The following is a 12,498-nucleotide window of genomic DNA, read 5'->3' on the forward strand; positions in this document are numbered from 1 at the left end:
AAGTAGCTGGGATTACAGGCGTGTGCCACCACACCCAGCTAATTTTTGTATTTTTGGTAGAGACGGGGTTTCACTATGTTAGCCAGGATGATCTTGATCTCCTGACCTCGTGATCTGCTCACCTCAACCTCTCAAAGTGCTGGGATTACAGGTGTGAGCCACCGCGCCCAGCCCAGGGAAGACTTTTTCTTGTGGTCTGGGTGTCAGAGAACAACACAGCACCAGGTAGATTCCTATGGTGCCTCTCTCCAGGCCCTGGCTCCCAGATGGCAATTCTGGACCTGCCCTGGGCCAGGAGGGAACTCACCACCCTGGAGGGAAGGACTCGAGCCTGGCTGGATTCGCCACCTGTGGCAGAAGAGCCCTTGGGTCTTGTGTGAACACTGGCAGTGGCCAGGCAGTGGTTGTCACGGGCCCTGGTAAGACCCACTGCTGTGTTGGCTTTGGGTCTGAGCCAGTGCAGTCCCAGTGGTGGTGGCCACAGCGTCCTTGTGTCACCCTTCCAGCAGCTCCAGGAAGCTCAGCACAGAGAGAAAGATTACATTTGCTTGGATAAAGTAAGGGAAGAGAAGAAGAATTTCTGCCTGGTAATTTAGAGACCTCTCCTGGATCTCACCCAAGACCACCGAGGCAGTACCTCTGATACCTCTGATTCCTTTTTTTTTTTTTTTTTTTTTTTTTGGAAACAAGGTCTTACTCTGTCATTCAGGCTAGAGTGCAGTGCTGCAATCTCTGATCACTGCAACCTCCAGCTCCCATGCGCAAATGATTCTCTTGTCTCAGCCTCCCAAGTACCTGGGACTACAGGTGCCCCCCAACTACACCTGGAGAATTTTTGTATTTTTTTTTTTTTTTTTTTTTTTCATAAAGACAGGGTTTCACCATGTTGGTAGGCTGGTCTCGAACTCCTGGCCTCAGGTGATCTGCGCCTTGGCCTCCCAAAGTGCTGGGATTACAGATGTGAGCCGGTACCTCTAAGATTCTGTAAGAATCACAGCATTACTGAGCCTGGGGTGCCCCCTAATGCAGGTACAGCTGCAGTGGCCAAAAGTTTAACTATCATGACGCTCAATTCCCTTTAAATACCTGGAAAGCCTTCCCAAGAAGGATGGGTTCAAATAAGCCCAGACTACAATAAACACTGAACTCATCAGTGCCCAGACATTGAAGAACATCCACAAGCATTGACACCATCCAGGAAAACGTGACCTTACCAAGTGAATTAAATAAGGCTCCAGTGACCGATTCCATTGTGACAGAGCTATGTGACCTTTCAGACGGAGAATTCAAAACAGCTGTTCTGTGGAAGCTCAATGAAATTCAAGCTAACACAGAGAAGAGATTCAGAATCCTATAGGATAAATGAACCAAAGCGATTGAAATAATTTTTTTAAATTAAGCAGAAAAAATTCACCTTACATGTTAAAGACTACATCAGTCTCTGAACAGCAGAATTGATCAGCCTGAAGAATTAGCAAGCTCAAAGACAGGCTATTTGAAAACACACAGTCAGGCTGGGCACAGGGGCTCATACGAGTAATCCCAGCACTTTGAGAGGCTGAGGCAGTTGGATCACCTGAGGTCAGAAGTTGAACACCAGCTTGGCCAACATAGCAAAACCCTGTCTCTACTAAAAAGACAAAAATTAGGCCGGGCACGGTGGCTCAAGCCTGTAATCCCAGCACTTTGGGAGGCCGAGGCGGGTGGATCACGAGGTCAAGAGATCGAGACCATCCTGGTCAACATGGTGAAACCCCGTCTCTACTAAAAATACAAAAAATTAGCTGGGCACGGTGGTGAGTGCCTGTAGTCCCAGCTACTTGGGAGGCTGAGGCAGGAGAATTGCTTGAACTCAGGAGGCGGAGGTTGCAGTGCGCCGAGATCGCGCCATTGCACTCCAGCCTGGGTAACAAAAGCGAAACTCCGTCTCAAAAAAAAAAAAAAAAAAAAAAGACAAAAATTAGCTGGGCATGGTGCTTGTAATCCCAGCTACTCAGGAGACTGAGGCAGGAGAATGTCTTGAACCTGGGAGGTGGAGACTGCGTGAGCCGAGATCATGCCACAGCACTCCAGCCTGGGAAACAGAGTGAGACTCCATCTCAAAAAATATATAGTAGAAAAAAATAAATAATACAAGTAAGAGCAGCAATCAATGAAACAGGAAACAAACATACAATACAAATATCAACAAGCTGGCCGGGAGTGGTGGCTAATGCCTATAATCCTAGCATTTTGAAAGTCTGAGGTGGACAGATCATCTGAAAACAGGAGTTCAAAACCAGCCTGGCCCAAATGGCAAAACTCTGTCTCTACTAAAAACATAACAAAATTAGCTGGGTGTGGTGGTGGATGCCTGTAATCCCAGCTACTTAGGAAGCTGAGGCAGGAGAACTGCTTGACCCAGGAGGTGGAGGTTGCAGTGAGCCAAGATTGTACCACTGCATTCCAGCCTGAGCAACAGAGCAAGATTCCGTTTCAAAAAAAGGAAGAAAAAGAGGAAGAAAAATCAACAAGCCAAAATTGTTTATTTAAAAGATTACTATACCCTGCCTGCACCCGCCTGGAGCCGGTGATTCTCCAAGCACCCAGCATCCGGCAAGATGCGCTCTGCACCAACAGAGCGGATGTGGGCAGAGCATTGGTGGCCAGGCTCAGGCTGGGGCTGCTGCTGCTGGCACCGATTCTACCCACACAGATTTATTCCAATCAAACAGCTGTTGTAACAGTTTCAAATAACTCCTCCCACAGTACTTCGGCTGCCCCAAATCCAGCTAATGCCACCACCAAGGCGGTTGGTGTGCCCTGCAGTCAACAGCCAGTCTCTTTGTGGTCTCACTCTCTCTTCTATATGTCCACTGTTAAAGAGACTCAGGGCACAGTGGCTCACGCCTATAATCCCAGCACTTTGGGAAGCCAAGGCGGGCAGATCATGAAGTCAGGAGTTCGAGACCAGCCTGACCAGCATGGTGAAACTCCATCTCTACTAAAAGTACAAAACTTAGCTGGGTGTGATGGTGCATGCCTGTAATCCCAGCTACTCTGGAGGCTAGGGCAAGATAATTGCTTGAACCTGGGAGGCGAAGGCTGCAGTGAGTAGAGTTTGTGCCACTGCACTCCAGCCTGGGTGACAGAGCAAGACTCTGTCTCAAAAAAAAAAATATATATATATATATAGAGAGAGAGAGAGAGAGAGAAAGACACTCAGGGAAAGGGCAAGAAACATCTGTAATTCCCTGTCTTCTAAACCCAATCCAAATGGTGTGTGGAAGTCAACTGTGGTGAGGAAAAGCAGGTCTTAATTGACTCTACTAATTCCACACCTTTCATTGACACAGAAGATGTTGAGAACTCCAAATTTGATTGGTTTGAAGAACATGTGAGAGGTATGACTAGATGATAGACACCAATATCAAATCTGCTGGCGTTTGATGTACAAGATAAAGGAGAGACAACCTCCAAAATAGTTAAAACATGATTTCCCATTCAAGAAATGTGGCATAAGAAATATGGACACTTGGCCGGGCGCGGTGGCTCACACCTGTAATCCAAGCACTTTGGGAGGCCAAGGCAGGCAGATCATGAGGTCAGGAGTTCCAGACCAGCCTGGCCAACATAGTGAAACCCAGTCTCTACTAAAATACAAAAATTAGCCAAGCGTGGTGGTGCACACCTGTAATCTCCGCTACTCAGGAGGCTGAGGCAAGAGAATCACTTGAACCTGGGAGGCAGAAGTTGAAGTGAGCCGAGATTGCCCCAATGCACTCCAGCCTGGGCAACAGAGTGAGACTCTGTCTCAAAAAATAAATAAATAAATAAATATGGACACTTGATACTACCTTGAAAATAAGAACAGGAATAAAGGACATGATTGTGGAAAGGAAAAAATAATACTATAATCAATAAAACCCTAACAAGACCAACAAAGAAAAAAAAGAGAAAAAACAAATCACCAATATCAAGAATAGAAGATGAGACATCACTATAGATGCTACAGGCATGAAAAGGGTAGTAAGGGAATATTATAAAACACTTATGTGAATATCTTTGAAAATTTCAATGAAATGGATAAATTCTTTTGAAAAATTAAACTTTATACAACCGCCCCAAGAAAAACAGAAACTGAATAGTCCTATATCTATGAAAGGAATTTAACCCCACATTAAAAACCTTTCCACAAAAATTCAGGCCCAGATGGCCTCACTGGTGAAATCTTTCAAACTTAAGAAAAGGAACACTTATCTTACAAAAACTCTTCTAGGGAATAGAAAAACAGGGCACATTGCTGTGCTGGTTTTGTTCCATATCAACTGTGCTCAGCAGAGTTTATCCTTCTTAAAATCCCCTTCCTGGCTGGGGCTGGTGGCTCACACCTGTAATCCCAGCACTTTGGGAGGCTGAGACAGGTGGATTCCCTGAGGTCAGGAGTTCAAGACCAGCCTGGCCAACATGGTGAAACCCAGTCTCTACTAAAAGCACAAAAAATTGGCTAGGCATGGTGGCACATGCCTCTAATCCCAGCTATTTGGGAGGCTGAGGCAGGAGAATCTCTTGAACCTGGGGGGTGAAGGTTGCAGTGAGCCAAGCTTATGCCACGGCACCCCAGCCTGGGAGACAGAGCAAGACTCCATCTTAAAAAAAAAAAAAAAAAAAAAAAAAAATCCCCTTTCCCATATGGTTCTGAGTTAGAATTGGCCAAAAGAGAAAATTGCATGAAAACCGGAAGACATTTGGCATGGTATTTTTCTTGGATGGCTGCTCTATTTAGATGTAGCAAAAGACAGATGGAGATGCTTTAAGGGGTTCCCATTTGCCCTCGCTCTGCCCTGCAGGGTGAGACAGACGCAAATGCTCAGGACCTTGCTTCTCCCACACTCCTGTTTATCTCTTCTCCATTTTCTGCCCTGCTAACCACCAGCCACCTCGGGCTCAACACCAGATGCTGAGGCAGCAGCCTTCCGTGACTCCAATAGTTAGATATGCCTGACTTCCCAGACTTTCCTGCAAACTCTGACTTGTTCACCTGCCCAGTGCTTCAGGAGGGCTGGCTGGAGATTTTTCATGGACTCCCTAACTCTCCTTTCTATATCTCTAGTTCTTTTTTTTTTTTTTTTTTTTTTTTTTTTTTTTTTTTTTTTTTTTGAGGCAAAGTCTCGCTCAGCTGCCCAGGCTGGAGTGCATTAGTGCAATCTCAGCTCACTGCAACCACCGTCTCCCGAATTCAAGTGATTCTCCTGTCTCAGCCTCCTAAGTAGCTGGGATAACAGGCACCTGCCATCATGCCTGGCTAATTTTTTCTTTCTTTCTTTCTTTCTTTCTTTCTTTCTTTCTTTTTTTTTTATAAAGCCGGGTTTCACCATGTTGGTCAGGCTGGTCTTGAACTCCCGACCTCAGGTGATCCGCCCATCTTGGCCTCCAAAGTGCTTGGATCACAGGCGTGAGCCATTGACTAGGCTGGACTGCAGTGGCACAATCTCGGCTCACTGCAACCTTCACCTCCCACGTTCAAGTGATTCTCATGCCTCAGCCTCCCGAGTAGCTGGAATTACAGGCACCCACCACCACGCCCAGCTCATTTTTGTATATTTTGTAGTGACAGGGATTTGCCATGTTGCCCAGGCTGGTCCTAAACTCCTGAGCTCTAGCAATCCTCCCATGTTGGTCTCCCAAAGTGCTGAGATTACAGGTGTGAGTCACCACACCTGGCCATCTTTTTCTTTTTTTGAGACAAGGTCTCATTCTGTCACTCAGGCTGCAGTTCAGTGGCACAATCATAGCTCACTGCAGCCATAAGGGGGTAAAGGATAGAATGCCCCTCAGCCCCCTCTACTCCCAGCATCCCACCCACCTGCTGTGGTCCCACTCAGGTCTCTGTCCCCAGGAGACCCCTCCCCAGAGCCCCTGTGGCACCACGCCCCCTGCAGAAAGCCATGGCTTCTGAGCACTTCCCCACCCAAACTCTTCTGAGTCACTGATCTCTCTCAGGCATCTTCATAAAGTTGATTTTTAAAAAATTTTTGGAGGGCCGGGCGCGGTGGCTCAAGCCTGTAATCCCAGCACTTTGGGAGGCCGAGGTGGGTGGATCACGAGGTCGAGAGATCGAGACCAACCTGGTCAACATGGTGAAACCCCGTCTCTACTAAAAATACAAAAAATTAGCTGGGCATGGTGGCGCATGCCTGTAATCCCAGCTACTCAGGAGGCTGAGGCAGGAGAATTGCCTGAACCCAGGAGGCGGAGGTTGCGGTGAGCCGAGATCGCGCCATTGCACTCCAGCCTGGGTAACAAGAGCGAAACTCCGTCTCAAAAAAAAAAAAAAAAAAAAAAATTTGGCCAGGCGCAGTGGCTCACACCTGTAATCCTAGTACTTTGGGAGGCCCAGGCAGGTGGATCACCTGAGGTTGGAAGTTCGAGAGCTGCCTGACCAACATGGGAAAACGCTGTCTCTACTAAAAATACAAAAAATTAGCTGGGTGTGGTGGCACGTGCCTGTAATCCCACCTACTTGGGAGGCTGCGGCAGGAGAATTGCTTGAACCCAGGAGGCAGAGGTTGTGGTGAGCAGAGATCGCACCACTGCACTACAGACTGGGCAACGAGTGAAACTCCGTCTCAAAATGAAAAAAAAGAAAGAAAGAAAAAGGCAAAGTGCGGAATGGTAGGCTTCTCTGTAAATTAAATCCATCTGTGGCTGGGCCTGGTGGCTCATTCCTGTTGTCCCAACACTTTGGGAGGCCAAGGTGGGCAGATCCCTTGAGTCCAGGGGTTCCAGACTAGCCTGGGCAACATGCCAAAACCCCATCTCTACTAAAAACATGAAAATTTGGGGCCGGTTGCAGTGGCTCAAGCCTGTAATCCCAGCACTTTGCGAGGCCAAGGCGGGTGGATCACGAGGTCAAGAGATCGAGACCATCCTGGTCAACATGGTGAAACCCCGTCTCTACTAAAAATACAAAAAGTTAGCTGGGCATGGTGGCGCGTGCCTGTAATCCCAGCTACTCAGGAGGCTGAGGCAGGAGAATTGCCTGAACCCAGGAGGCGGAGGTTGTGGTGAGCCGAGATCACGCCATTGCACTCCAGCCAGCCTGGGTAACAAGAGCGAAACTCCGTCTCAAAAAATATATATATATATGAAAATTTGCCAGCATGGTGGTGTGAACCTGTAGTCCCAGCTACTCAGGTGGCTGAGGTGGGAGGACTGCAGGAGCCCAGAGGTCCAGCCTACAGTTAGCCTGGGTGGAAGAGTGAGGCTCTATCTCAAAAAGAATAAAATATATATATATATATGCATCTGCATGCTTCCATATGTATAGAAAAAAATAATACCTACTACATGTTAAATTGGGGATCACTTTTGGGGAATGAGATTGGAGGGAGAAGGGAGATTTTCACCTTCATTTTATAAATTTCCCCCTCTGGAGTTTAGGATCTATAAATATTTTATAAAAGTATAACGCAAACAGCAAAGTGCACAAATTTTTTTTTTTTTTTTTTGAGATGGAGTCTCACTGTGTCACCCAGGCTGGAGTGCAGTAGTGTGATCTCAGTTCACTGCAAGCTCTGCCTCCCGGGCTCAAGCAATTCTCTGCTTCAGTCTCCTAAGTAGCTGGGATTCTGGGCACCTGCCACCACGCCTGGCTAATTTTTATATTTTTTTAGTAGAGACAGGGTTTCACCATCTTAGCCAGGCTGGTCTCGAACTCCTGACCTTATGATCCACCTGCCTCAGGCTCCTAGAGTGCTGGGATTATAGGCATGAGCCACCGCACCTGGCCCCAGAGTGCACACATCTTTAGTGTGAACATAAATCTGTAATTTCCACCCATATGAAGAAATACAACATCGACAGTGGCCCAGACACAGCCGCTCTTAGAGTCATTATCGCTGCCTCCTTCCCAGTTAACTACTGCCCTGACCTTCAACACCCCCTAGCATAGTTTTCTCTGGTTCTGGCTTGAGATACGTGGGATCATATAGTCTGTGCTCTGGCTCCATTGGCTGAACGTGATGCTTGTGAGCTACATCAATGTTGTGTGCAGCAGATGGTCATTTGTGTTCACTGCTATCAAGTCTGCTGTATGAATATAGCCCACTTTACTTATCCAGTCACCAACGGATTGACGCTTAGATGGTATCTAGTTTGAAGCTACAAACAATTTCTCTAAGAACACTGTGTTTTGGAACGCATACATACTCATCATAAACCAGAGGGCAGCCGGGCACAGTGGCTCACATCTGTAATCCGAGCACTTTGGGAGGCCGAGGCAGGTGGATCACAAGGTCAGGAGTTCGAGTTCACCTGACCAACATGGTGAAACCCTTAAATCTCTACTAAACCCCTAAATCTCTACTTTCAAAAAAATACAAAATTAGCCGGGCATGGTCGCACATGCCTGTAATTCCAGCTACTCGGGAGGCTGAGGCAGGAGAATTGCTTGAACCTGGGAAGTAGAGGTTGTGGTGAGCTGAGACCATGCCATTGCACTCCAGCCTGGGCAACAAGAGCAAAACTCAGTCTCAAAAAACAACAAAAAAAAGAAACTCTGTCTCTACTAAAAATACAAAAATTGGCTGGGGGTTGGTGGTAAGCACCTGTAATCCCAGCTACAAAGGAGGCTGAGGCAGGAGAATGGCTTGAACCCGGGAGGCAGAGGTTGCAGTGAGCTGAGATCATGCCACTGCACTCCCGCCTGTGGGACAGGGCAAGACTGCATCTAAAAAAAATTAAAAGTAAATGGAATAGAAACTTCAGTGACCATGCAGGCAAAGGAATACACATTTTGCAAAAACAGTTTAGAAAAGTCAAACAGACGGCTCTAGCCCTTGACAAGCAAAACCGAGCAATCTCCAAGGAAAGGGAGAATCCAATTTCAATAATTAACATAATACTCCAAAAGTCCAATTTTCAAAAATACTACAAAACATACCAAGAAACAGGCAAGTACGGCTTATTCACAGCAAACAAAAGTTCTTTTGACAGAGACCATCCCTGAGGAAGCCCAGACATGGGAATGACTACTCACAGACATGATCAACCTTCTTAAATGTGCTTTATGAGCTAAAGGAAACCATAGACAAAGAACGAACGGAAACCAGGATAATGATATAGAAACAGCACAGGAAAATCAATAAAGAGATAGTAATTACGAGGAGGCACAGCAAGATGGCTGGCTAGAGGCCTCCAGCAATCATCCCCTGTCGGAGGAACAGCCAATTAAACAACTATCCACACAAAAAAGCACTTCCTAAGAACCAAAATCAGGTGAGCGATCACAGTACCTGGTTTTAACTTCATATCGCTGAAAATGGCAACGAACTGGGTAGCAAAGATCGTCTTTTTTTTTTTTTCCCCGAGACGGAGTTTTGCTCTTGTTGCCCAGGCTGGAGTGCAATGGCGCGATCTCGGCTCACCACGACCTCCGCCTCCCAGGTTCAAGCAATTCTCCTGCCTCAGTCTCCTGAGCAGCTGGGACTACAGACACGTGCCACCACGCCCCGCTAATTTTGTATTTTAGTAGAGTTGATGCTTCACCATGTTGGTTAGACTGGTTCAAACTCCCAACCTCAGGTGATCCACCCGCCTCGGCCTCCCAGCGTGCTGGGATTACAGGCACGAGCCACCGCGCCCTGAGCAAAGATAGTCTTAAATTGCCAACACCATCCCTCCCCATGCCCCCCGGCAGCGGCCGCGTGTCGTGTAGGGAGAGTCTGTATGCTGTGCTTGAGGAGGAGAGAGCACAGTGATTGTGGGACTTTGCACTGGAACTCAGGGCCGCCCTGTCAAGGTAGAGAGCAACACTGGCTGAGATACTCAGCCAGCACCCATGGAGGCTGCATTTGGACCAGCCCTAGCCAGAGGGAAATTGCCCATCTCAGCTGTGGGATCCTGAGTTCCAGCAAGCCTTATACTACGGGCCGAAGTGCTCTGGGGATCTAAACACATTTGAAAAGCAGTCTAGACCACAGAGACTGCAAGTCCTGGTGCTACGCTGGTCTTGGAGCCAGGGGACTTGGTGGGGGGGCATGCGACCTGGTGAGACACCAGCCAGGGTGGCCGAGGTTTGCAACACCCCTCCCCCTACCTCACACAACACAGCTCAAAGTTCCAGGAGAAACGCTTTTTTTTTTTTTTTTTTTGAGATGGAGTTTCACTTTTGTTACCCAGGCTGGAGTGCCATGGTGCGATCTCAGCTCACCGCAACCTCTGCTTCCCAGGTTCACGTGATTCTCCTGCCTTATCCTCCCGAGTAACTGGGATTACAGGTGTGTGCCACCATGCCTGGCTAATTTTGTATTTTTATGTATTGATTTTTGAGACAGAATCTTGCTCTGTCGCCCAGGCAGGAGTGCAGTGGCACAATCTTGGCTCACTGCAGCCTCTGGCCCCTGGGTTCCAGCAGCTCTCCTGCCTCAGCCTCCTGGGTAGCTGGGATTATAGGTGCATGCCACTACGCCTGGCTTATTTTGGTATTTTTTAGTAGAGATGGGGTTTTCTCCATGTTGGCCAGGCTGGTCTTGAACTCCTGACCTCAGATGATCCGCCCTCCTCAGCCTCCCAAATTGCTGGGATTACAGGCGTGAGCCACCGTGCCTGGCCTGAAACGCCTTCTTTACACTGGAAGCGATCAGCCAGCGGGAAGAGTGAGGAGGACTTTGTTTGGCATCTTGGATGTCAGCTGAGCCACGGTAGGATAGAGCACCACGCAGAGTCCTGCGGCCCCGTTCCAGGCGCTAGCTTCAAGATGATTTCTAGAGGCCGGGCGCGGTAGCTCACGCCCGTATTCCCAGCACTTTGGGAGGCCGAGGCAGGTGGAGCACGAGGTCAAGATGATCTCTAGATACACCTGGGCCAGAAAGGCACCTGCTGCCTTGGAAGGCCCCAGTCCGGGCAGGAGTCACTGCCTCTGAATACTCCGCAGCAGAACCAGTCAGTACTTGCTGGGGGCCTTAAGTGAGACTCGGAGACAAACTGGTTTCAAATATGACCCAGCACTTTCCCTGATATGGTGGCTAAGGGAGAGGCTCCTGCTGCTTGAGGGGGGAGGAGGGAAGAGTAAAGGGGACCTTGTTTGCCGGGCGCGGTGGCTCACGCCTGTAATCCCAGCACTTTAGGAGGCTGAGGCAGGCAGATCACAAGGTCAGGAGATCGAGACCATCCTGGCTAATAACACAGTGAAACCCCGTCTCTACTAAAAATACAAAAAATTAGGCCGGGCACGATGGCACATGCCTGTAATCCCAGCACTTTGGGAGGCTGAGGCGGGCAGATCGCAAGGTCAATAGATCGAGACCATCCTGGCCAACATGGTGAAGTCCCATCTCTGCTAAAAGTATAAAAATTAGCCGGGCATAGTGGCACACACCTGGAATCCCAGCTACTCGGGAGGCTGAGGCAGGAGAATCGTTTGAACCCAGGAGACAGAAGTTGCAGTGAGCCGAGATTGCACCACTGCACCCCAGCCTGGGCAACAGAGCAAGACTCCGTCTCAAAAAAAAAAAAAAGGGCAGGGACTTTGTCTTGCAGCTTAGTGACCGGCTCGGCCACGGAGGAGTACAGCGCCAAGGAGTAGGCTCTTGAGGGTCCCCAATTCCAGGCTTGGCTGTTGGATGGCATTTCTGGACCTACGTTGGGCCAGAGGGGAGCCCACTGCCCTGAAGGGAAAAGCCTGGGCCGGCAGCCTTCACAAGCTGACTGACGAGACCTTGGTCATGAAATAGACAATGGCAGTAGCCAACCCGCAGCTGCGTGGTCCTGGGCCAGTGGTGGCCACAGGGGCAGGCTCCTCTGCTGGTGGGAAAGAGAGTGGGAAGGATTTTGTCTTGTGGCTTGGGTGCCAGCTCAGCCACAGCAGAACAGAGTACCAGGTAGATTCCTAAGCTTTCCAACTCCAGGTCCTGGGTTCCAGATGGCATCTCTGGACACACCTGGGATGGGGGCTCACACCACCCTGGAAGGATGAACCCCCGCCTGGCTGGGTTTGCCGCCTGCTGGCTATAGGGCCCTAGGTCCCTGAGTGAACACAGAGGGTAGCCAGGCAGTGCTTCCCACGGGCCTGGGGGAGACCCAGCACAGTCCCAGCAGTGGTGGTCACGGGTGCTTGCAGCTCCAGGCAGCTCAGCACAGAGAGACTCCATTTGTTTGAGAGAAAAGGAAGAAGAATCTCTGCCTGGTAATCCAGAGAATTCTTCCAGATCTTATCCAAGACCAGCAAGGCAGTGTGTCTGCAAGGCTGCAGGGGTCACAGCATTCCTGGGCTTGGGGTGCCCCCTAACGCAGGTGCAGCTGCAGTGACTGAAGACTTAGATCACAGCACACAGGTCTTTTCCAATACCCGGAAAGCCTTCCCGAGAAGGACGAGTACAAACAAGCCCAGACTGTGAAGACTACAGTAAATGCCTAACTCTTCAATACTCAGACATTCATGAACCGCCTCGGGTATCAAACCTATCCAGGAAAACTGGACCTTAATGTAGAAACTAAAGAAAGCACCAGGGACCAATC

Source organism: Saimiri boliviensis, chromosome 14 (assembly GCF_048565385.1).
Source record: "Saimiri boliviensis isolate mSaiBol1 chromosome 14, mSaiBol1.pri, whole genome shotgun sequence".
Taxonomy (NCBI): domain Eukaryota; kingdom Metazoa; phylum Chordata; class Mammalia; order Primates; family Cebidae; genus Saimiri; species Saimiri boliviensis.